The following is a 23,900-nucleotide window of genomic DNA, read 5'->3' as shown; positions in this document are numbered from 1 at the left end:
AATCACTGAGCTCTAATGAATGCACAAAGCAAGTGTCAGAAAGACTAACAGATATTTTCTGAGACAAATTTCTTGGATCTACTTTGCAGGTAGAGGAAGAATGGAGAGTTCAGACCAGGGGTTTTCTGAAGGAAAAGGGCGTGGGTGCAAATCCTTCCTATCCTATCTCTGCAGTTTATGCAAACCTCGCTTCCAGCTGAGAAATTACTACTCCTTTTCAGCAGAGCCCAAGCCTTTTATCTGTTAGCCATACATTCCTATCCTGAGATTTAAATCTGTGCGTCAGTCAGTGGCAGCATCATAGAACTATGTCATCGTTCAAGTAATCAAAGCAGAGAATCTCTGAAATCAGGTGAGAAAATACACAGGTAATAAGATTGATTTCACTCTGTTTCTCTCGGAGCAGCTGAATCATAAAAGACTGCACAAAAAGAAAAGGTAAGCTGTTTCTGACATGGCTGGGGCTGTGAGGTATGCATTTTCATTTAAATTTAGACGTTAGCTCAAAAATATTTGAAGCTAGTTAACAGAAAATAGATCTGCCTGAAAAAGAATGTTATGTGGGTACTATTCAATACACTACCCACCAGACCAGCAACAGAGTAATTAAAATTGCTCTTTTTCATTTTCATTTTTCTTAAGGAAAGCTCCAAGTTAAATATTATACTTCAACGTAGATATCCAAACTCTTTGGATCAGTGTTCTATGGAAATGAAATCTGTAGCATGTGTGTAAACCATCAAATGTCGAGTCAACGGACAACAGGGGATAAAAGATTTTTATCTCTACTTAAATTTTTGAAGCAAGAAACTACAAATAGTTTATGTACTCAGCAAGCACTTGTTGAGTATCTGCTTTACGCAGTCCCAAATTCTTCTTAAAGGATAAAACAAATCCGAAGAAGAGCATTTCTTCATGTTTTCCTGGTCAAGGACACACTCTGTTGGGGAAAAGAATATAAGATATCTTCTCTTTTAAATTTTTTTAATTTCTCGTCATCCTTACAGCATTTCTTTCAAGGCAAGGAATTTATGATCTAATGAAGCTCTTCATGCTATTCTCTTTTTTGTTGTCGTTAAAAAAAAATACATTGAAATAGCAGAAGATACACCGAATAAGTCACGTCTAACTAAAAGTGTCATTTACTGTACTTGGGAACAAAAGACAAGTGACCTTAATTTAACATCTACTATGTGTCAATCGCTGTGCTGGGTATTTTTGCAAGGATAACTCCATTTTCAAAAACATGGCTTCTTTTAAAATAATTTCAAATTTAGGGAACAACTGAAATAATAGTTCAAGTACACTGAGAGATCTTATTCCATTTTCCTATCCTGTCCCATGACTCCCTTCTAGAGAAAAGTTCTGAGCTAGGATCACAGACCGCCCTCACTTGTCGTATCTGCGTCATCTCCTTCAATCTGGAATAGTTCCTCAGCCTTTCCTCAACTTTCACAACTAACATTTCTGAAGGTCACAGACCATCCGTCAGTTTGGATTTAATATTTTCTCATGATTAGATTCAAGTTATCCATTAGGAGCTAGAACAACACAGAGGCCAGGCTGTGTACTTGGCACTGCATCCCAGGGGTGCTGCCTTATGCCACCATTACTGACAATCTCATTTTTTTTAAAGAATTCTAGGTGTGTATGTATATATGCAAGTACGTATGTTTGTATGCAGGTATTTATGAGAGAAAGAGACAGAGCAAGGGGAGGGGAGGAGGGAGAGAGGGAGAGATAATCTCAAGCAGACTCCCTCCTGAGCACCGGCCAGATGTCGGGCTCCATCGCACAACCCTGAGATCATGACCTGAGTGGAAATCAGGAGTCGGGACAGCTCAACCAACTGAGCCACCCAGGTGCCCCCTGACAATCTCATTTTAAATAAACTTTGTTTATTTTCTCATTGCAATAGAAATATGTCCTCCATACTGAAAGTCAAATAATGCAAATACTACTAATGTGCAAAAGGAAAGGAAATTATGGCTTTCCTGTCCCATAATACGTTTTACAGACTGGCATAAAATCACCCTATTTTCTGTTTGCATACCTTAATGTGCAATGATCTTGCTTGTTTCGAGTCATTATTATTATTATTATTTTTTAGTTCCCACAAACAGCCATATGAGGACTTTTTTTTTTCTTTTTTAACCTGGCATTTGTTAAAAAGGACATCTGCTCAAGGTCACTCATATGGGGAACTAGGATGTGAAAAGAGGTTTCCTGACACCAAATCTTAATGTTTTATTATTTATTGAGTTATAAAGTATATTGGTGTGTAATGGCTTTACATGTCAGATATTAAACCAAACATCTTTAATATGTTAATAGAACAGTTTTTAATAAACAAAATTGTATAGGGATTGTTAACTAGTTAACTATGGAATAACATTGACAGTTTCTCATCATCCTTACAGTATTGATTACGATAATTTCTAAACATATGAATGTCCACTGATCCCTCTGGATGGCTTTCTGGTCACATTTTCACTTTCACTTTACCTCTATTATTTTATGACAAATATCTAAAATCTTATAATTAGGATATCCCATTGAAACTAATCCTGGAGAACATATTTAAAAATTAAAATACAAAAAAAAAAAACCACTTAAAAAACAATCAAAAACCCCTAGATCCTATCGCTAGCCTGCCACTAAGGGGTGACAAAATAGCTTTCTTAATTTCTTGGTGCCTCAGGTTTCTTACCTATAAAATTAAGAGACTGTTTCTCCTTGCTTTCCCACATATCATAAAAAGAATTAGTATGAGGGAGAAATCAGTATATAAATAGATGGGAAGCATTTGGTTTTTTTTTCTCCTTGTTCTTTCTTTCTTTCTTCCTTTTTTTTCTTTTTTTTTTTCCTTTTCTTCCTCCACGTTGACCTCACTGTCCTATGACTAATTGTGCCATGCTACTTGGGGTACAGGGACCATTATTTGTCACGATGGGAACAGAGTTCAGTTTCTTCTCGGATAGTTCAGTGTATGCACATCAACCACCTGATCCTTTAAATGAGCTTTTTATGCCTTTCTCTTTCTCATAAAATAATCGTTAAGTCCTTTGAGGACCCAGATCGTAGGTAAAGCAAGACAGGGAATAGGAGAAGGGTTGGAGAAGAGGGGAGCTTTGATTCCAGCCAAAAATGCTTTTCAGTAGGAACTTACAGGCTTAATATTTCTCACCAGGAGATTTTGCTCTGTGACACTCACACCTTCCAACCCATTTCCATCCCCCTCCTCCCTCTCTACTTCCTCCTACCAGGCTCTTTCTCCTAGAATGAATTTCAGGTTTGTAGGAAGGTTCATTATCTGTCCCCTCCCTCTCACCCCACCCAACACCTGTACTTCCTTTAGCAGGAGAAAGGAATGAGTTACACCGTGTCTTTGGGGAACACAAAGTTGCGTGAAGTTCATACTTGGGCTTATTGAGAGATGTTGGTTGTTCTCTAGACAGTGGATTCTTAGGGAGGATGGTGAGATCTTAAAAGCTCTGGGTGCTTGAAAGGCACAGATGGGCTTGGGCCACACAGGATACCCCTGAAACAACATACAATAGGACATTCTTGGCAGTGTGTGTGTGTGGGGGGGCTTGATGGTGATGTGTCTATCAGCGTGTTACTCTCTAGACTAGCTCTGAAGGCACAGAGTGCTTGCTCTCGTGCTCTCTCTTTTCCTCTCTCCATTCATGCATTGGATCATTTATTCTCCATTAACCATATAGCAAGTGGTAAGACCTGAGACACTGTAGCAGGACTTGGGAACAGGAATGCAGAGATGAGTAAGACTGAATCCCTGCTGCCCAAATACTTATATTACGGTAACGGGAAGAGATTATATAGTACAATCATTTTTAAATGTTTTTGACCTATTTGCCTACAAGCAGCTGGACCTGTGTCATAAAACATATGTTTATGCTGAAAATAGAGTGCCTCAACATTTGTAATCCTAAATCTTAAGCAAGAACAATTTTAAATGCCTCTGTGGACCACTGGGAGCAAGTTTCGCTCGTGCACATATCTTACTAACTCTTGGTGACACCTTATACCCTCAAATCAACAAACAAAATTCCAAATTATAGCTTACAAAGAAAAAGTAGAGGAAATTATCAATTTGTAAATAAATTTCAGTTTGTCTCAGTGAAATTTAAATTAATTATATGACTGTACCTTTAAAAAAAGTTACAAAATATACCTATCCTTTGGGATACAACAACGTATATAACCTTTGCCATTCTCGCTACCTCGGAAAAGGGGAAACAATGTCTTCTTATTACCTAACTACAGTATAATCTAAAGGAAACCATCTCTTTTGCATACTCTCTAAAATAAATAAATAAAATCTTTAAGAAAAGGACGGTGCCTGGGGGTCTCAGTGGGTTGAGTGCCCAGTTCTTTGTTTTGGGTCAGGTCATGATCTCAGGGTTGAGGGTTTGAGCCCTGTGTTGAGCTGCATGCTCCATACAGAGTCTGCTTAAGGTTCTCTCTCCCTCTTCCTCTGTCCCTCCCCCAGCTCATGTTCTCTCTCACTCTTTCTAAAATAATTAAATTAATTAAATTGTTAAAAAAAAAAAAAGCAAGCAAGCAAGCAAGCAAAAGCTTTGTTTTGTGTTTTACTCTGAGGATTACATTGGAACTCATTCCTCTTACTTAGTTCATTAAAGAACAATAGATATTACTGCTTAAAATAAAATAAACATTTCTTCTTATTGCATTTTCTGTTCTTCGTATTAGAAGAAAAATAATAAGCCGATTCTCAGCTCAGATCACTAAACGTGTATTACCAATTTCTCCCAGACTCAAGTCTGTGCACTGTTTGTGAGTCTACTAATTTCTGTCTTGGTTTAATGAGTGGTTAAGTCAGTGGAATCTGGTGTCTGATGGTCTGGATTTAAACCCCAGAGCTTCCTCTCTGTAAGTCCATAAATTTGGGCAAATCCTGCCTGTCTTCTTAACACTACTGTGAAGATTAAATGATTGGCGCATGTAAATGAATTCGTTGGCCCCCAAATTGAGTGAATGATAAATGCATGTTAAATAGTATTGGAGGTAGTTTTTTTGTTTTTTTTTTTAAACATGCATTTTTTAACATCCATTGAGAATCTCAAATCATTAACGCATCATTTCTCAGTAAGTCAATCCATTTAAGATTTAGGTCAACAATTTCTATATATAAAATATGGCCTATGGGGCCTATACACACACACACACACACATGCACCCACGCACATACACACATATATTTTTTAAGGAGCAATGAACCAAGGGAAGGGCACTCCTTAGTTACGATCCATCTTGTTCAAACCATGGCCTTATTAACTAGCTATGAGATTGTAACAGAACATGCATTCTGGTCTTGGCCTTGATTTCAAGTATCTATTTCAGATCTGGGGTAATTTCCAGGTGGTGTTTTTAGCTGCTCTCAAGTAAAGAAACCTTTCATTATAGCACCAGTGTGTGTCCTGTCTGAAAAGGGAACTACTACAGTGGATCTGGACAGAACTATGACACTGGGTCTACCTGTGTCTGAATTTTCTATTTTCTCATCCTGAGGGTTTCTGGAAGGTTCCCTGGGATATGTCCTGCCTGCATTTTACAAATACCTCTGACCAAGAGGCACCTCACTAGCCTGTGCTCACTGACAGGAGACGGAGTCTAACATGTGCAGGGGAACTGGGAGGGCCCTGAGAGGTGACGAATGAAAATTGGCCTATCTGGGAAATTTCCAGGAAATCTGCCAATCTTCATCAAGCGCTCTTTAGGCATCCAGAAGAGGTCATCAATTAGAGGTTTATTGCTAGGTCTAGCTTGCTGATGTTTTCTGTGGGGCCCGCACTGTGTTTTGAAATATTTATAATTAGTTGTTCACATTTCAAAAATTAAGACACCTCATATGAAATGCTGGGTCTCTGGCTTCTCTTAAAAAACCAGAAGTGACCAAACTGGTCACATGTCCCCACGGCTGGGGAGCTGAGCAGAGGCTGTGTTGCAAATGGTGAAGAACGTGGACCCGTTTTTGCTTCGTGGTTCTACTCCTTAGCTGTGTTAAGTATGTTACTAACCATCTCCATGCCTCAGTTTTTTTTACCTTAAAATGGGGATAACAATTGTACCTTCTCATTCACGTTGTTGTAGAGACTGAGTAAATTAATATCTCTCAACTACATAGAAGAGCACCTGTCCCATATATTAGTGTAAATACTAGCAATTTCATTGCATGCCTTAGTTGGGCCATGAGCTGTCTAGCTTGTTCTCAGATCCAACTGCCCCATTTCCTCCACTAGTTTGTCATTTGTAGGTATCTGAATTTTTAACTCTTTTGATCATCATGATTTTTTTTTTCCCTGAAGTAAAGGGGTGGATGTAGACTAACCAAACTCTACTGACCATAATAAACAAACAGTTTAAAAGTCAAGGGCGGTGGGGGGGTGGCTGGCTGACTCAGTCATTAGAGATGGGAGCACATGACTCTTGATCTCACGGTGGTGAGTTCAAGACCCGCATCGTGTGTAGAGATTACTTAAGGAAATAAATAATAAAAATAAAAATAAAGGGTGCCTGGGTGGCTCAGTGGTTTAAGCCGCTGCCTTCAGCTCAGGTCATGATCTCAGGGTCCTGGGATAGAGTCCCGCATCGGGCTCTCTGCTCGGCAGGGAGCCTGCTTCCCTCTCACTCTCTCTGCCTGCCTCTCTGCCTACTTGTGATCTCTCTCTGTCAAATAAATAAATAAAATCTTTAAAAAGAAAACTAAATAAAATAAAAAATTAAAATTAAAAAAGCCCAAAAGTTACAAGAAAAAAAAATATGAGAAAAAGCTGACATCCTACAAATTGTTAAAATATCTAAATTACCATTTGGAGATCCAGATTAAGATTTTATAATCAAGTTCTCTGCCAAAGACAGTCATATTAAAGAATTTGAGACTCACCTTTCCCATACATAAAAATAACTCAGGAGTGACAAGGTAAGCCTTTGTTTACCATTTTGCTCTTTTTAGATTTAGTTGCGGAACTCTGGAAGCAAGAATGTAGATATTTGTCCTTTTTTAAAAAAAAAAATAAATTTTAAAGAAATAATGTTTCATGTTGAAAAGGACATAAAATTGATTTTCTGATATAAGAGTTCAATTGCTCAAATTAAAAAGCCATTAAAAGTGATTATGATAAGTAACCATAATACATTTTCCAGCATTGTGGTTTCCTAGGTTCTTTCTCACCAAAAGCAGTGGGTCAGACACAGCACTGGAGGAAGGAGCAGAAAGCCTGATGTCTAGTTTTGGCATCGCCACTAAGTATCCAAGCACACCTCTTTACTTTTCCAGAACCTTACTTACTCGTCTATCAAATGGAGAATTCCTGTGTGATGTCATACAGGGGAGGTACACACGTTGATCAGATGAATTCAGGGAAAGTTATTAATACATTTTAATAAAGTGTATGAGCCTAGGGGTTGTTTTGGCATTTTACACACAAAACTACTAAAATAAAATAATTGAACTAATCATCTAAGGAAGTTTAATTTTGTTTTCAATTTTTAATGATTCTTGCAGTTTACTGACATCCCCTTACTTACTTACATCATGGCAAAAAGATACTCCATGATGGACGTGTCCACAGTTGTGCTCCCTAAACTATTACTGTCAGTAAAAAGCTGTGCTTTCTAGTGGTGAGATGCTGAAAAAAATACCACCCCATTCATTATTCTGGACAGAGGAGAAACCTCTCCTGGGAAGTCTGTAAAAATCTATTGCAAAGAATAAAGCTATAATATACTGTCAGCAACAATTTGTTTTGGCAGGAGATGGACGGTATGATCTGATAGTCCCTTTTATTTCTAATTTCTATGATTCTGTTTCTTCAAGCCTTATCCAGGTCTCCTAACCCAATGCTGTTACGTACTGGGCCAGATTCTCCCAGTGTTGGGGCTATTCTCTAGGGTTACGAGGCACTTCTAGAAACCACATTCATAACTTTGCTCAATGGTTTCCCTTCTATGACTTACATGTTCTGAGCTAAACCTCCATGTTTACATACAACATATGACCATTCTTATGAGTTGATACAGTGTTTTTCTACAGGGTCAAGACCACCAAAGATCCAGAATGATGGCTAAACGGCTCTCATTATTTTTAGCTTGTCAAGGTCACTGCCTCCAGAACTCACACTCTCCTGTCTGAGTCCTGTACAAACCATGCTTCATATCCCAGGATCCCTTTGTAACTACAAGACAAAGGCTATATTAATTTAGTTGGTAATTTCCACCGCAATTCCTGTATGTTTGGGAATAAATTGTTTAACAGGCACTTGTTGGCATTAGGCACGTTCTAGGGGCTGAGAACCCAAAGACATGTGTCTCTGCCTCCTGCTGGTCACTTCTATCTAACAAGGAACTAAACAACAAACGTGATAAATAAGGGAAATGCAGAATATCTAGGTAATGGTGAACACTAACAGGAAAAATAAATAAGAAAATGAGGACGGGAAATGTAGAACTGAGAAAAGTTCACTTGGGGTAAGGTGACCACGGAAAGCTTCTTATAATTACCATATTTACCCCGGAGTACTATTTTTACCTTTACTGGTGCGTTCTCCACTGAGGAAAAGACACTGTCTTAGATAGTTTTATATCTTGAATGCCAGATAATATTAATAAATATTGGGTAATTACATGATACAGCATGATCTATACATCTTCTGTTTTTAAAACTTATTCACATGTATCTTAATTCACTTTCTAAGTATAGGAAAAATAGAATCAGGATATTCTTGGATGTTTGATTTCTAGGAAAGCCACAAAATACAAGTTCTATGAGGGCAGGGTTATTGCCTTTTTTTTCTTTTCTTTTCTTTTTTTTCACAATACAACCCCTAGTACATAGAACTATGTCTCAGTAAGGGCTCAGTAATTTTTTTTTAAATGAATGAATGAAATATTTGGCCATATGCAGATACAGATGTGCAGTCAAGGGAACGGGAGATTAGAGTAACTTTTCCCTTAGCAGTTACATACTATGCTACTTCAAAGAATCTGAAAATATGAAAGAATATATATTATTTTGTCCTTCTGCATCAGATAGGCATGAAATTCTTTTTCTTCCGAGGGGAGAATGGCTCAACAAACACAACTCTAAAAATACAGCATGTATGGACTGCCTGCCTCATTGCAGTTCTGCTAGAAAATGATTGACTTTCCAGCTTAAATTAAAAAAACAAACAAAAAAACCCCACAGGCTCTTGTTGACAATTAAAACAGCATTCCTCTACCTAATTACTTGGAACACAAAAATCCCAGAGGAAGGGAGAGGGGTCAGAACATAATACTTTTAGTGGTCATTATTGCTCTTTTAAAAATTAATATCAATGAATTTCAGATGGTTTTCTCTGGAGGAAATTTACCATGGGATGATAATAGAAGGCAATGAGAAGGAAGAAAGGAGTCTGAGAATACTAGGTGGGGGGAAGGGGTTCTTGTCTATTTCACATTTTTGCCTAGTTCAGATTCTATTTAACTTGCCTACTGGCAAAAAAGATACTCCATGATGGAAGCATCCATGGGTGCCTTACGCAGAACTCTATGAATTGCACTACTTAAAAAAGAAAATAACAAAGGAAGTCTGGAAAAGTAATAGTAAGTCCCTCGGTAAGAAAGAATTCCAAGTCAGAAGACCTGGGTTCAAGACTCCTCTCTGCCTTTACTAGTTGTCTTTCCTGGACCCAGCAATAGACTCTCTGAAAAGTAATTCTGCCTTTTATTCAGTGGGGATAATAACAGAGCTATCAGGCATAAAACGGGAAAGTAAGAGGTTAATGAAAGGAAAGTGAAAAAATATTTACATGATTAGCTACGGGCCAAATAATATTTTACATGATTAGCTATGGGCCAAATAATAGACATCTGTCTTTCATGTGCTGATTATGCAAGAAGTAAAATTGAAGAGCATAAATTATATTTCTCTTTGCTGCACATACATAATTTCCTTTAAAATGCCTTTGTTTTATTTATTTATTTATTTTTTAAAAAGATTTTATTTATTTATTTGACAGACAGAGATCACAAGTAGGCAGAGAGGCAGGCAGAGAGAGAGGAGAAAGCAAGCTCTCCACAGAGCAGAGAGCCCGATGCGGGGCTCGATCCCAGGACACTGGGATCATGACCTGAGCCGAAGGCAGAGGCTTTAACCCACTGAGCCACCCAGGCGCCCCAAAATGCCTTTGTTTTATAATGACTTAAAAAGTTTGCACACTTCAAGCTACGTTGATTTTCCCCCTCCAACACTGTAGTATCTTTAGTGTTCTTTGCATGATCGATGACTTTTTGTTTTTCTTCAATGTGATTCTGAGATACTGGGTATATTTTCAAGATTATCTGGTTGTACAGATGATAATTTTAAAGACTACACAATCTAAATCCTTGGTAAAAATATCCAACTATTTATAGTTGTTTCAGCTCTTAAATTAAAAGCTATGGTTTTACATGTGGAAGCTTGCAATAAAAAGAAAAATTACATCTATTGTGGCTGTGTCAGCTGATTGGTACTGGAGTCACCATTTTGAACTTGTGACCCAAACCATAAACACCTCCATAGCTTACTGGTTGCATTAATATCCTCTCCCATTTTAGGAAACTTTCTCAGAGAGATGACCTGCAGACAACTTTATTGTTTGTTTCAGAAATTTCCTGAAAGTACACTAGACAGCTCAATGTAGGCCCATCCAACAGATAAAGCACAGTTTGAAAGCCTGACATTGGTAGATATTCTAACCACAGGTCATGAATTTGCCCAATCTTTTTTTTTTTTTAAATTTTATTTATTTGAGAGAGAGACAATGAGAGAGAGCATGAAAGAGGAGAAGGTCAGAGGGAGAAGCAGACTCCCCATGGAGCTGGGAGCCTGATGTGGGACTTGATCCCGAGACTCCAGGATCATGACCTGAGCCAAAGACAGTTGCTTAACCAACTGAGCCACCCAGGTGCCCCGAATTTGCCCAATCTTAATCAAGCTCCTGCTCCAGGTTACCAAAATCTCATATATATTATCCCTTTCTCTCCACTCTCCAAAGTGCTTTTAAGATTCTGTACGTGTCATGGTCATTGGCAACAATAAGCCTTAAGTGTGGTTTTGCTTCAACGACAGGTTATTTTGGTGAGCGGGGAACCAGAATTTGGAAAACGTCAAGGAATTTGAAAGAATTAGCAGGAATTCTTTTTTTTTTCTTTCAATTTGGGGAATTATTCTCATAAATTCCAGCATCTTTCCAACTGAATTATGAGGACAAGAAATTACACGATTACTTGCATGCTTTTAATGTTACCCTCCTTCTCCAATACACCAAATCAATGTTTGTTTTCGCACAGAAAATAAATACTGGACATGTTAAAAGTCTGTATGGCAAAATTAACTGATTACTTTTGCAAACCACATGGCCTTTTTAACATCCATCAGGCCGGGTTATGTGGGAAGATGTAATGGGTATGTATCCCAAATTCTGTACTCATGCAACATGAGATATTTTTCCCTTTGTGAGAAGGAACAATCAAGGAGCATAGACTCAAGCAAGAGAGTGTTTTTCTGACTTTGTTGCCCAATTTTAACTCTTCTCGCCTGAAATGGGTGTTACACATATAACAAATAGTGAACAGACTTTCATTATCTATCTATCAATCATTCACATTTATAAAGAATCCTTCATGTGTGTATTTTAAAGTGATGCACTCAAAGATGGAAATTATACTTTCAGATAAAAGCGGTTCTAAAAATATATTAAATGTAGGTTTAAATTTAGATAATGCAGCAGTAGATTTCACTTAAAAGGGAAAGGATTTGTAAGTGAAGGACAGAGAGAGACGTCCTACAGCCATACCAAATCTGTGTTTCACAAGACATAAGACTCTTCAAGTCTACGCATAAGGGTCTTGAGAAATGCATCATTATGAAGTGTGAACATAAAGTATGTTCACATCTGTATGACACATCTGATCTAGTGTTTGATGTCAGACATCTGGTATTGAGTGAGTTTGATGCCTAATAACTAGAGGGGAAGCCATTTTTAAACTACTCTAAATGTTCTCTTATTTCCATAACTTAAGGTGGAGTACTGGAGAAGTATGTCTCCCTCCATTTTTCAGAAAGTATACAGATAGTTTCTTCTCATTTAAACAAAAGAGCCAGAAGAACCACCACCTCTAACTTCCAATTCTCAACCTATCTTGTTCAAGGAGTGGTCACAATTAAGAAGACAAGAGCTTTAAAGGATGGAGAGATGCCTGAGAGCACACGAAACATTTAACAACAACCAAGGAAACTCCGAAGCAGATGCTGGTGGGGATAAGGCTTTGAAGTCAGTAAAGAGATGAGCACTGATTTTAAAACTAGAGGCAGGTTCACCCCAAAAGCAGACCAAGCTGATCCTGGAAGGTATCCGATAAAACATTTTCAATCTCACACGGGAAGATGAGCTTTAGTTCTAAACAATTCCCTAAAATGTGGTACCAAAAAAGAAGTCATTTTGATCATCTAAATAGTAGGTTGGGCAAAAATGTTGGCCTAGACGCCAAATCACTAACTTCATTAGCTGCATGATAGAGGTCAGAAAGAAAATGAAAACAATTACTGAAATAAAAGAAACACTAAATTTATTGTTCCTGTCTTTCCCTAGTGCCTTGCGTCATTATTCCAGTGCTAACTTAGTTCTACCATGCGTATTAACTCTTTCAGGCCATTAAAATGCTATTTATTATACTGCTGAGTTAACATATTTTTGGAGATCCTTGTTTACTACGGAACCATCACAGCCCCCGAGGAGAACTTGCTCCCACTGAGTTCAGACCCTCATGCCATTCACGAAATCAGATTCCCAAATCATACCGTTTACGATATGTCAAGTTTTAGATACTGATCAAGAGTAAAGGTTGGAAGACACCACGAGAAGTAGAAATAGAGGCCAAAGTAGGTGAAATAGGTTGTTTTAGGAGTCACGCTCGCACACTGCAGGTGAATGTAATTGCAAAGCCTGACAAGGCATTGTATTAGCGATGCCTGTGCGGACTGCGCCATTGAACTGACATCTGCCAGTGTTCTTTTTGGGCCTGAATCCAAGCCTCACTCTATCATCGAAGTCCGTGGAAAGCTTAGCAAGATCATCACAAGCCAGACTGTGACCATCTCAGGGCAACTCTTCTAAAACCGGGAAGATTCTCTATGTAATATTTAGAGAAGTTGCATTTTTTTTGAAGTGTGTCTCTTTTGCATATGATTTAATAAGTTCCCCTATTTTGAAGAATTCATTTTAAATGTCGCCAATCGCAGGAGAACCCCCTTCTTGGCCACCCGATGCCACCGGGACCAGCCAGACAGCCAATTTCCCACGTACCTCCCCCATCTCCAATCAACCACGAGCTCCCAGATTCGTGGCAACTATCCCACCGAGGTGCAGGCCGCCGTCAACCGACATGCATCTGCGGGCCTCCTACACCTACCTGTCTCGGGGCTTCTAGTCCCACCACGACTGTGACGCTGCGGCTCTGCAAGGTGTGGGCCACTTCTCCCGCGAGGTGGCTTTGAGAAGCGCGCGGGCGCCGGGCGTCTCTTGAAGATGCAAAACCAGCGGGGCGGACGCCCCCTCTTCCGGGACGTCCAGAAGCCGCCCCGGGATGAGTGCGGGGGGGTGGGGGGTACCCTGCAGGCTGTGGAGGCTGGCCTGGTTCTGGAGAAGTGCGCGAACCCGGCCCTTCTGCGTCTGCGTGCCCTGGGTTCTGCCCGCACAGACCCCGCCTCTGCGACTTCCTGGAGAACCGCTTCCTACTGGAGCAGGTGAAACCCATCAGGAAGAGGCGCGACCCCCTGATGAACCCCCGCGGGCTGGCCGGCCCGGGCTGGGCTGCACGGGGCCTCTCTTCCAGAGGCTCCTTCTCAAGCACCACTAGGAGCCTCCGGGGACCAGCAGCGGCCTTGGAGGGGGGCCCCTCTGACATCCCCCTGGTGCCAGAGCCTGTGCCTCAGTCTCTCCCTGCAGCACCAGGCAGCTTTGTAACCACCCTCGAGCCCTCTCCCAAAGCCCTGGGCCAAATGCAAACAATAAAGCTTTTTGCAAGGGGGGGAAAAAAAAAAAAAGCGCGGCACTCCTGTTTTTAGTATTTCTACTTTTACTGCGTGCTAAGTAAAACACAAATATTGACTAAATATACTATACTGTAGAACTGTTTTAAGGGGATCTGCATTTTATTTCTCATAACACCTATATGCAAGAAACGGCTTCACATGGAGGCAAACTATTTAGTTTCCAGAATACGCTGGTTGGGAAGACAGCCATGTGTGTATTAAATCTGATATTCCTATAAATATCAACAACACACAGCCTGGAAACTACAGGCCTGAAGAACTGTCAGTGCTGGGGCACCTGGGTGGCTCAGTGGGTTAAAGCCTCTGCCTTCGGCTCGGGTCATGATCCCAGGGTCTTGGGAGCGGGCCCCAAGTCGGGCTCTCTGCTCCGCGGGGAGCCTGCTTCCCCCTCTCTCTCTGCCTGCTTCTCTGCCTACTTGTGATCTCTGTCTGTCAAATAAATAAATAAAATCTTTAAAAAAAAAAAAAAAAAAGAACAGTCAGTGCTGACAATCAGATACACCTGACTTTCACATATCACTGGGGTATTAGGGAGATAAGTAGGTGGTAGAGATAACAGACCTAGGCACAAGCAAACTTGGGGAGGCGCAGTGCCTCCCAATAACGTAGATACCAATCACTTCGCATCTGATAGGACACCTCTAATTGAAAGTACGATCGACGTGCTGGAGCTTGTTAGGGGCCTGCAAGGGTAAATGGCTTTCCATATTATTGGGATCGATACTATGGTCATCTGTTGATATCATTGTAATAAGATCTTGCTGTCGTTGTTGTTGATGTTGGTTCACGAGGGAAATATATACAGAGAGAAAATATCCAATCATGCATTTGCACACACCTGCCTGCCTCCTCTTAATTGCTGCTTCCTCTCTGCCCTTTTTCGCACGGTGGAAGATCTTTTTCCAGCAAGCAGCATGTGGCTCTGTGGCAGGCACCACAGGCCATACGTTGGTAGTTTTGAAGTTTCCTCTGCATTAGGATGCTGCTGCTGGGCTGAATTGTCCAGGCAATCATAAACAGCAAGATTTTATCTTCTGCTGTTGCTCAACATTATCTCCGGGGCAGTCTTACTCTTTCTACCCATATAGTGCACGGAAGCTTTGTCTACAATAATAAATACACAGTCTTTCAAATGAACGATTGACCCATCTTAGTCCTGGTGTGCCTACTTTCAATGCTTTGCCCTGGAGGGCAGTGGGAAAAAAAAAAAAAATCTCAGAAAATAATTTCTAAAGCTGTTTTACATTCTATGGCCGGTAAAATTTGACAACGTTCTTACACATATACATAGAAAGAAATCATTTTATTACCCGTGAACTTATTCATCTTATAATTCTGTTTTTGAATGTCAGTTTATTTGGAAGCTGTGTATTAGGTGCTGCTAGTTCTTTGGGTATCTAGTTTGTTGGCGTTTATTGAGTATTTACTTTGTAACAAGTATGTGCCAAGCACTGTTTTGTGCATTTAAATGTCACAGAAACATCTAGGGTTAAGCACAATTTGTATTACCGTTTTATAAATACATTCAAGCTTAAAGAATTTAAATAATCTTCCTAAGGGCACTCAGTAGTGGTAAGTCAGGACCTGAACCTAGAGCTATACATCTAAATTATTTCTTTGGTCCTAACTTTTCTTAGTTATTTTCAATAGGACATGCATGGCTTCAACATGTTTTTGGAAGAGATGACAAAACTTAATTCCTGGGGCACCTGGGTGGCTCAGTGGGTTAAGCCTCTGCCTTCAGCTCAGGTCATGATCTCAGGGTCCTGGGATCGAGCCTTGCATCGGGCTCTCTGCTCAGCAGGGAACCCGCTTCCTCCTCTCTCTCTCTACCTGCCTCTCTGCCTACTTGTGATCTCTGTCGTCATATAAATAAATAAAATCTTAAAATAATAAACTTTAATCCATGCCATCTAAAAATACTACACTACAAATTCATGTTTACGTGCATCATCTATATGTAGTGTGTATATATATATATATACACACTATATATATATACATATACATCGGGCTCTCTGCTCAGCGGAGAGCCTGCTTTCCCCTCTCTCTGCCTGCCTCTCTGCCTACTTGTGATCTCTCTCTCTCTGTCAAATAAATAAAATCTTAAAAAAAAACCTTAATCCCTATAGTATTTGCTTGATAGCAGCTGAGAGAAAGCTGAATTCTATCAATAAATAAAAACATACAGTATTGGGGCACCTGCGTGACTCAGTTGGTTAAGTGTCTGCCTCTTGATCTCAGCTCAGGTCTTGAACCTAGGACCATGAGTTGAAGCCCCACATTGGGCTCAATGCTGGGTGTGGAGGCTACTTAAAAAATAAATAAAATAACATAAAATAAAATAAAAATGTAAAGCATTCAACTGGCCAATATATGTCCTCTTTATTTTCTTAGTTCAATAATTATAGAATTGCATTATAGTAGAATGCTATAGCCATAGAAACTAGAAAGATAAATATTCTATGTATCCATAGCTTCTTCTGGAGAAAATGTGTCAGATATTTGAGTCCTAAGTGTTTGGAAGAAGAAATAATTCAAGTCTTTCTTTAAAGGGGAAGAATACAATTCTCTTACCTGAACCAAAAAAGTAAATTAATTAATTGATGAACTAACTAATGACTCAAACCGGTAAACAACCAGGTCTTTGACCTTTTATGCTACATTCGATCCCAGAAGATAATGGAAATGCCAACACCATCTTAACTATCGTGGCACCAAGAGGGCTCCAGGCGATACAGACAAGAGTTCTCTCTACTTTTTTTCCCTTCTTCTAAATTGAACCCAGGAGGACAGAGGTGGGTCTTTGACAAGATTCTTGAGAACCACTGTTTGCAGGAAAATTAGGCTAGATTTTTAAATTGACAATTTTTAGATTGACAATTTCATTCCAAGGTTCCTTCTGTGTTTCTGTGCTCCAGTTTTAATTATCACTTAGAGTAAGTGTACTGGATATATACTTATCAACTCCTCATTTCCCTTGTGGACCACACTGTGGGTTACAAAATACAATTTCCATTTTGGCTGCTGATGGCCTAAATAGGGTACATGCAAAACAACAAGGATGGGCTTCTTAATTTAGCGGGATAAGATGCTCATATAACAGTGGCCCTGGGGGTTAGATTAGAGGAGAAAGAGAAATAGATTCTACCTCAGTGGAGTTGAATAATTTCGAAAAGATTTAGCACAAAAGAACTGGGCCATCCCACACTACGAACACTTAGAAAAATCTAACAATAACGTATTAATTTTTTCATGCTTCTTAATACAGGGATCCATGGCATACATGCAATTATATCTTATGATATTTTAAGCACAACTATCATAGGAACAAAAGTGTAAAAGAAACGTTGAGGATATGAAAATCATGGCAAGGTTGTATTAAAAATATATTGGAGTGTAAAATATATAACATACATATCATGCATCATTTTGTTTAATTCCTAATTTTAAATCACTTTATTTAATTCCTAATGTTAGTCTTCACTGTATAAGTATCATAAACGCTATGATAAAATATCTTAATACAAAAATACTCAAAAGTAAAAAATAATTAATACTTACATTTAAAATGAATTTTCCCACTAGTGAACTATTTTATTTAGGTTTATCATATTTCTTCTGAATAAACGCCCACATTTCAAGGCAATACATATTCTAAACCATAATTCTTACCATGATCATCACTGTCACTGGCCTCAGCAGAATCTAATGAGTACTCATTATCAGCTAGTTTTTAGGAATCCAAAATCTGCACTATGTTCAGGATTTAACAAGTTAGTGGGACTGCCGACGTATGGGAAAATACGTTGGATCATGCCAAATAGTGGAAGAAGTTGGTGGTTTGGGAATTTCAGGCTTCGTGAAGGAAGTGGAACCGGAGATGGACCTTGAATATTTAGGACTTATACTAGAATGCAGGGATGAGAAGAAAAACCCTCACTGCTACAAGACAGCAAGAATCAAGGCACACTTTAATGAACCCTTTGGCTCCGGGGGCTCCTGGGTGGCTTAGCTGGTGAAGCATTGAACTTTGGCTCAGGTCATGATCTTGGGATTCAACCCCCTGTCGGGCCCCCTGTCCCCCACTGAGAGGGGAGCCTGCTTGTCCCTCTCCCTCTGCCACTCCCCTGGCTTGTGCTCTCTCTGTCTCTCTCTCCAATAAATAAATAAAATATTTTTTTAAGACTTTTGACTCTGAACAAGTTTTATGCAATGGAATATGAGAGTAGAAGGATAAAATATTTTATAAAGGGTGGTGCCTACTGACCTAAGTTTGGTATTTCTACTTTATAATGGAGGCAGTGGAGGGTCACTGAAGATTTTTAAGTAGATGGAATGATAAATATGAGTTTATATTGGGAAAATAAATTTATTCATGGTCTGACATTACAGAAGAGGCTATGGAGAATTGCTAAGACAAAGACGAGTATTCTTAAATGTAACACCCTGGTTTTGTACACGTGGCATTTTCTTGTTCATACATGTGACATTTTTTGTTCCCACACTTATGGTCAGATCACACTTACTTGTTTCTACTTCTGGAAAGTAAGAAATGACAGTCTAATACAGGAATACAAGAGATATTCCAAATACACTACATTACATTGCCTCAAGAGAAATAGACCTTGAGTGACAAAATATTCTCCTTGAAGGAAGATTAAAATAGTCCCGGGAGGGCATCAGAGAAGAGAGGGTTCAAGTTAGTTCTGGATAGGGGTTTAAATCCTTAGTTTTCTATTACACAGACTAAAAGGAAGCAAGAAACAACCTGAGTAACTTAAATTTCACTACAGTGCATTAATTTTTGTTGTTTATTCATCTTTCCAATAGATAAAAATCAACCTTCACTGCCTGAACAGTGTTGGACGGTGTGGGGGGAACATGCACAGTTTGGTAAAAAAACATTTAAACTACCACGTATTGCTGACAGCTCTGATAGGCACTTGGCACTTACTTCGTAAGAACTGATTGTATAATCTCAATTGTACCTTATATGGTCTTTATGCATCTGCAGACACAATGCAAATTATTATTTTTTTTTAATCTACCACCAAATGATTACATTACTACTCTAAATAGACTTTGCAAATACTGATTAAATTTGATAATACACTGAGAACAAGGCAAAAGCATAATTTAGAGTAAAAATAGTATCAGTATGATCACCACCTGATAAAAAATTAATAATTTAAATTAATGTCAATAAATATACTTTTATAATTAAAGAAAGTTGGTGTATCATATGTTTTTTCCTTCTTTTCTACATTTTAAAATTATAGGTATTTGGATTCCAGTCTAAGTGCTAACATTTTTAAAAGAATCTTAATAACATTATTATTCATAGTAATTGACCCACAGGATTGAGTTCCCTTGGGCTTCTGAACATCTAATTTGGTATCTTAAAGCATCTCGCTTTCTTTCTTTCTTTCTTTCCTTCCTTCATCCATCCATCCAACCATCCATCCACCACAATATATTATTCACGTAATATGTACCAGACACCTAGGTGAACAGTGAGAAATGAATATGCTTCTCATAGGATTCATATTGTAATGTGATAAGAGAGATAATAAATACAAAGGGTACATAATGAGTAAATACATAATATATCAAATTGGGATAGAACTACGTAGAAAATATAGTGGAAGAATAGGAAGTGCTGGGACTGTCAGGAGGGACTTGTAAAGGCATCGTTTCTTTCGTAGACAGTAGTCAGGAAAGGCATCAGTGGTAAGACATTTGAGTAAAGAAATCCCTGAAGGAAGTGCTGATTCACACAGAAATAAAACTTCACTGGTCTTCAGTTTCTATTACAATTTTCCCTTACATATGAGAAAAAAATGCCTTATCCCCAAACACTAATTTGTGACTTGAATTTCCAAAATATAAATAAAATGTAAACAAAATGTCTTCTTGATACTCTGCTTACAAGGATAGTTAAGAAATCTCAAAGTTTCAGTTAAATGAACATGAAATGCTTGCTCTATACAAGATTTTCTTAGACTTCTGGTGTTTTGTCTGCATGATAACCATTTCTCCCACTTTTCTTAGAACCATCTTAACTCTCCTTTGGGAATTAAGACCCCCATTCTAAAAAGTGGCCCAGGCCAGCCAATCAGCATGGCCCATTTCCCCTGGCTGCAGAAACTGACTCAGAATATGCTTACAAGACAAGACATGTCAATCAGAACCACTAAGTGTCAGCCCAGATGCTGTTGGTAGAACTAATGGAAATGAGCACTTTCATTGCTGGGTTTCTTCATCATTTAGGATGGAATCCTGAATTCGTGATGCTCAACTTATCACCATGAAGAAAGGGAGTGGCTGAAACAAAGCCCAAAGAGAGGAAAGCAGATCCAAGAAAACCCTGGAAATATTGTTTTAGCAGCTGGATCCAACTCTGCCTGAAGCCATTACCTATGAATTTTTTTTTTAAATGATATCCAACAAAGTAACATATTTGCATAAGCTGTTAGGATTTCATTACCTACTTGTAATTTAAAAACTCATGACTAATACAAAGAACCAGTCACCTCAGTTCTATGTACTATGCTAAGTTAAAAAAAGAAAAAAAAATTAAAAAGAAAAAAAATAGATTTATGACATAGTAAGAATGGCTGTTTCACTATTCTATAAGCAGATTGTTTTCTGTGTATTTCTTTGTGATGAATATCATTTGGTTACCTTTGAGCAGCATAAAACACTTAGGATTTCAACTCGGTAAATATTTTAGATGTACTTAAATGTGTACAAACTTACCTAGAACTAGAAGTATACAAAGATGAAACAAATTCCTTACTCTGAACATGTAAGTCTTGAGCTTACCTTACTCACAAGTGTTTGAAATATATCTATGTCTATCTATATCAGGGTGATACTTTCCCCATTAGATAGGAATACATTGAAGCTATGAATTACGTCCTTCTCCCCAAGCTTCATAATTTACACCGTGTCTAGAATGTTGGTGCTGTGGTCTGAATGTGTTCCCCTAGTTCATATGCTGAAATCTTAATGCCCAATGTGATGGTATTAGGGTCTTGAAAGGTGAAAAGGCCATGAGAGCAGAAACCCTCGTTTGTGAGATTCACGCTCTCATAAAAGAAGCTCCATTCTGGGAGATTCCTGGCCCCATCCTCCCATGAAGAATAAGATGAGAAGTGTGCAACCCAGCAGAGAGCCCGTGCCCAACCTTTCCAGCACTCTGGTCTCTGATTTCCAGCCTCCAGAACTGTGAGAAATAAATTTCCGTTGTTCCTAAGCTACCCAGCCTGTGATATTTTGTTGTAGCAGGCTGAATGGTCTCAAACAGTTGGTATTTATTGAATAAAGTTCTTAGAATTTCCTACCAGCCTGCACATGTTTTCCCTGAGCAACTTTTAAACAATGTATAATTTTTACCATTGTTACCCTTCATTCAATTAGTACCTTTATCTGCTAGTAAATGATTTTTCATTTACATCAAGAAGAGTCTGACATTCTCCTAAACAATGCACTTACAATGATGCAATGATGGCTTTGAAATAAGGCAGTCTGTGATCTGGTATTTAGAAAAAAGAGAGAGAGAGAACAGAAAAAGAGAAGAAGAAGGTTCTTAGTGGAAAAGTAAATAAATTCAAGTCGATATGCTAAGACCCTGCGTGTGTATGTGTGTGTGTGTATTTCCCTCTGTGCAATGTCTCATTCTCTCTGTAATAAAATAATCTCAGCACTCAGTACTTCCCTCTGATTACAGCAACACTGTGAGACCTCCGCAACCTTCCCAGCGCAGAGCTATTTCCACCCTGCCACGCTGATCCGCAAGCATCTGCCATCTCCTAACGCAGCTGCTGTAATTCCCAACCACGTTCTCCTCCCCACTTTCAAAACTAGACCCAACCAATCATCAGGCTAAAAGTAAAAAACACGAGAGTTTGAAGAAAGGCAAACACATATCTTTAATTGCATTAAAAGGCAGGCGTGGCTGAAACAGGTACTTGGATTCAGGTAAACACAGTAGCGAGGTCCACTTCTCCTCCAGTGACTCTATTAGTGAGCTGGGTTTCTCATACGATTTTTGAAAGTCTCCTTCAAATGTTTTCCAGTTCCAGGACACATTATTCTTTCTCTATACGCTGACTTACAGGCACGTGAACGCCGGCCAGGGCGATCTTCTCCGCACCCCTCCCTCCTGTCCTCCATCCCCCCTTTCCACCAGCACAGGCCCGGGAGGTCACAGCCCAACAGAGCTGGCTGGGCCAGGCACTGGCTTGAGCAGCCGACAGCCCCAGCCACCGCGCAGCTCAGACACACGGACTTGCTTCGCTTCTGCTCGGGAACCGGGAGCAAGTGCATCTGCGGGAACCCTCCTGCCCGCTGGGCGCTCAGCCAGGAGTCCCAGAATATCAGACACAATTATATTCAAATGTAAGTACAAAAAGTCATTTTGACTCGAATATAAAGGATCCTTGCTGCCGTGTCGCATTACTCAGCCTCCTGCCCCCCATCATGAGCGGCAACAATCGAGCGATGACTGTGCGTGTGCTTCAGGACCAGGATGACGAATGGCGTATTTACTGATCCCGCTCCGAAGCTCCCCACACCGAGGGGAGGTTTTCTCCTTGCCTTCATCATCGCCGTCTTCCAGCGCCGAGGCAAAGTCACCGTGCTTGCAAGATCTGGAGACGGAAACTATTAGAGACTCTCCAGCAGACTCTCTAGGCGCGGGAGCCCTTAACCGCTGTTGTCTTGTGGGCGCGGTGTCAGCCCTCGTTAATAAGAATTAAGAATTAATGCTACTGAATGGTAGAGGAGGAATGTAAACGGCTGCTCCTTCCTTTCTGAGATCGCGCATCATTGATAGTCCTCTCACCTCTCCTAATATTAATCTATAGTCTTCCTTGATCGGGATAGGAGATGGAGAGTGTCAAGTTTGTGATTTTTTTCTATTAAATCATTTTTTTCAAGTGCTACCATGAAAATGAGGAGCCAACATAATCAGCCAGAAATGGAGCTAAATTAGAGAAGAGAGAGCCGATTTAGGGGAAGAAAAAAAAAAAATCCATTCTTATATCTAACAGCGCAATTCTATAAAGTACATTTGCAGCATTTGGCCTATCCTGCATTAAATTCACCCAAAAGCTATAAAATGTATAATTAATGATCCGACCCTATGTGTAGCACACTGACACCTTAACTAACTTAAATCTATAACTTGTAGGTGAAAGTAAACAGCATAAGTTCTATGTATAATTAGCATACGAGACCACTCCGAAGAAAAACATACAAAAAGTGAAATGTCATATTTTCTTTTCTCTCGTATTTTATATTTTGAGAATTTTAAAAGCGCTAACTGCAGTAACACTTGGAAAAAGTCATGCCTGATGGGACAGCTTTTTTTTTTTTTATGTTTATTAAAAGAAAAAGAGCCTTTGTTAATGTGCCTTCCTTATTACTTTAATTTTGTGTTGGCAGATCCCCACTCTCAGACCCCTGTAGACTTGCTGGTCCTGGAAGAAAGCTTTCTTCTTTGGTCCCCTGAGTAGGCTAGTGACAACTGAAAACACGCAGGTAGAGCTCACACACGAGTTGTTTCGGAGCCAATTTTCTGCGGTGGCGAAGATGTGCGGGCAGGTTCATTTACGCGGCTCGTTCCAAGGAGGCTTTCCTACCGAGCCACTCACCCCACTTGCGTGAAACACTAGAGATTATTAGGGAATTCTTTTGGGAGATAATTTCATTTTCATCCTGTTTCACTTCCCCTTAGCCTTCCGAAAGCTCTCGACTCAAACTGAGAACAAGA

Source organism: Martes martes (assembly GCF_963455335.1).
Source record: "Martes martes genome assembly, chromosome: 2".
Classification (NCBI taxonomy): Eukaryota; Metazoa; Chordata; class Mammalia; order Carnivora; family Mustelidae; genus Martes; species Martes martes.
This window is presented reverse-complemented; position numbering follows the sequence as displayed.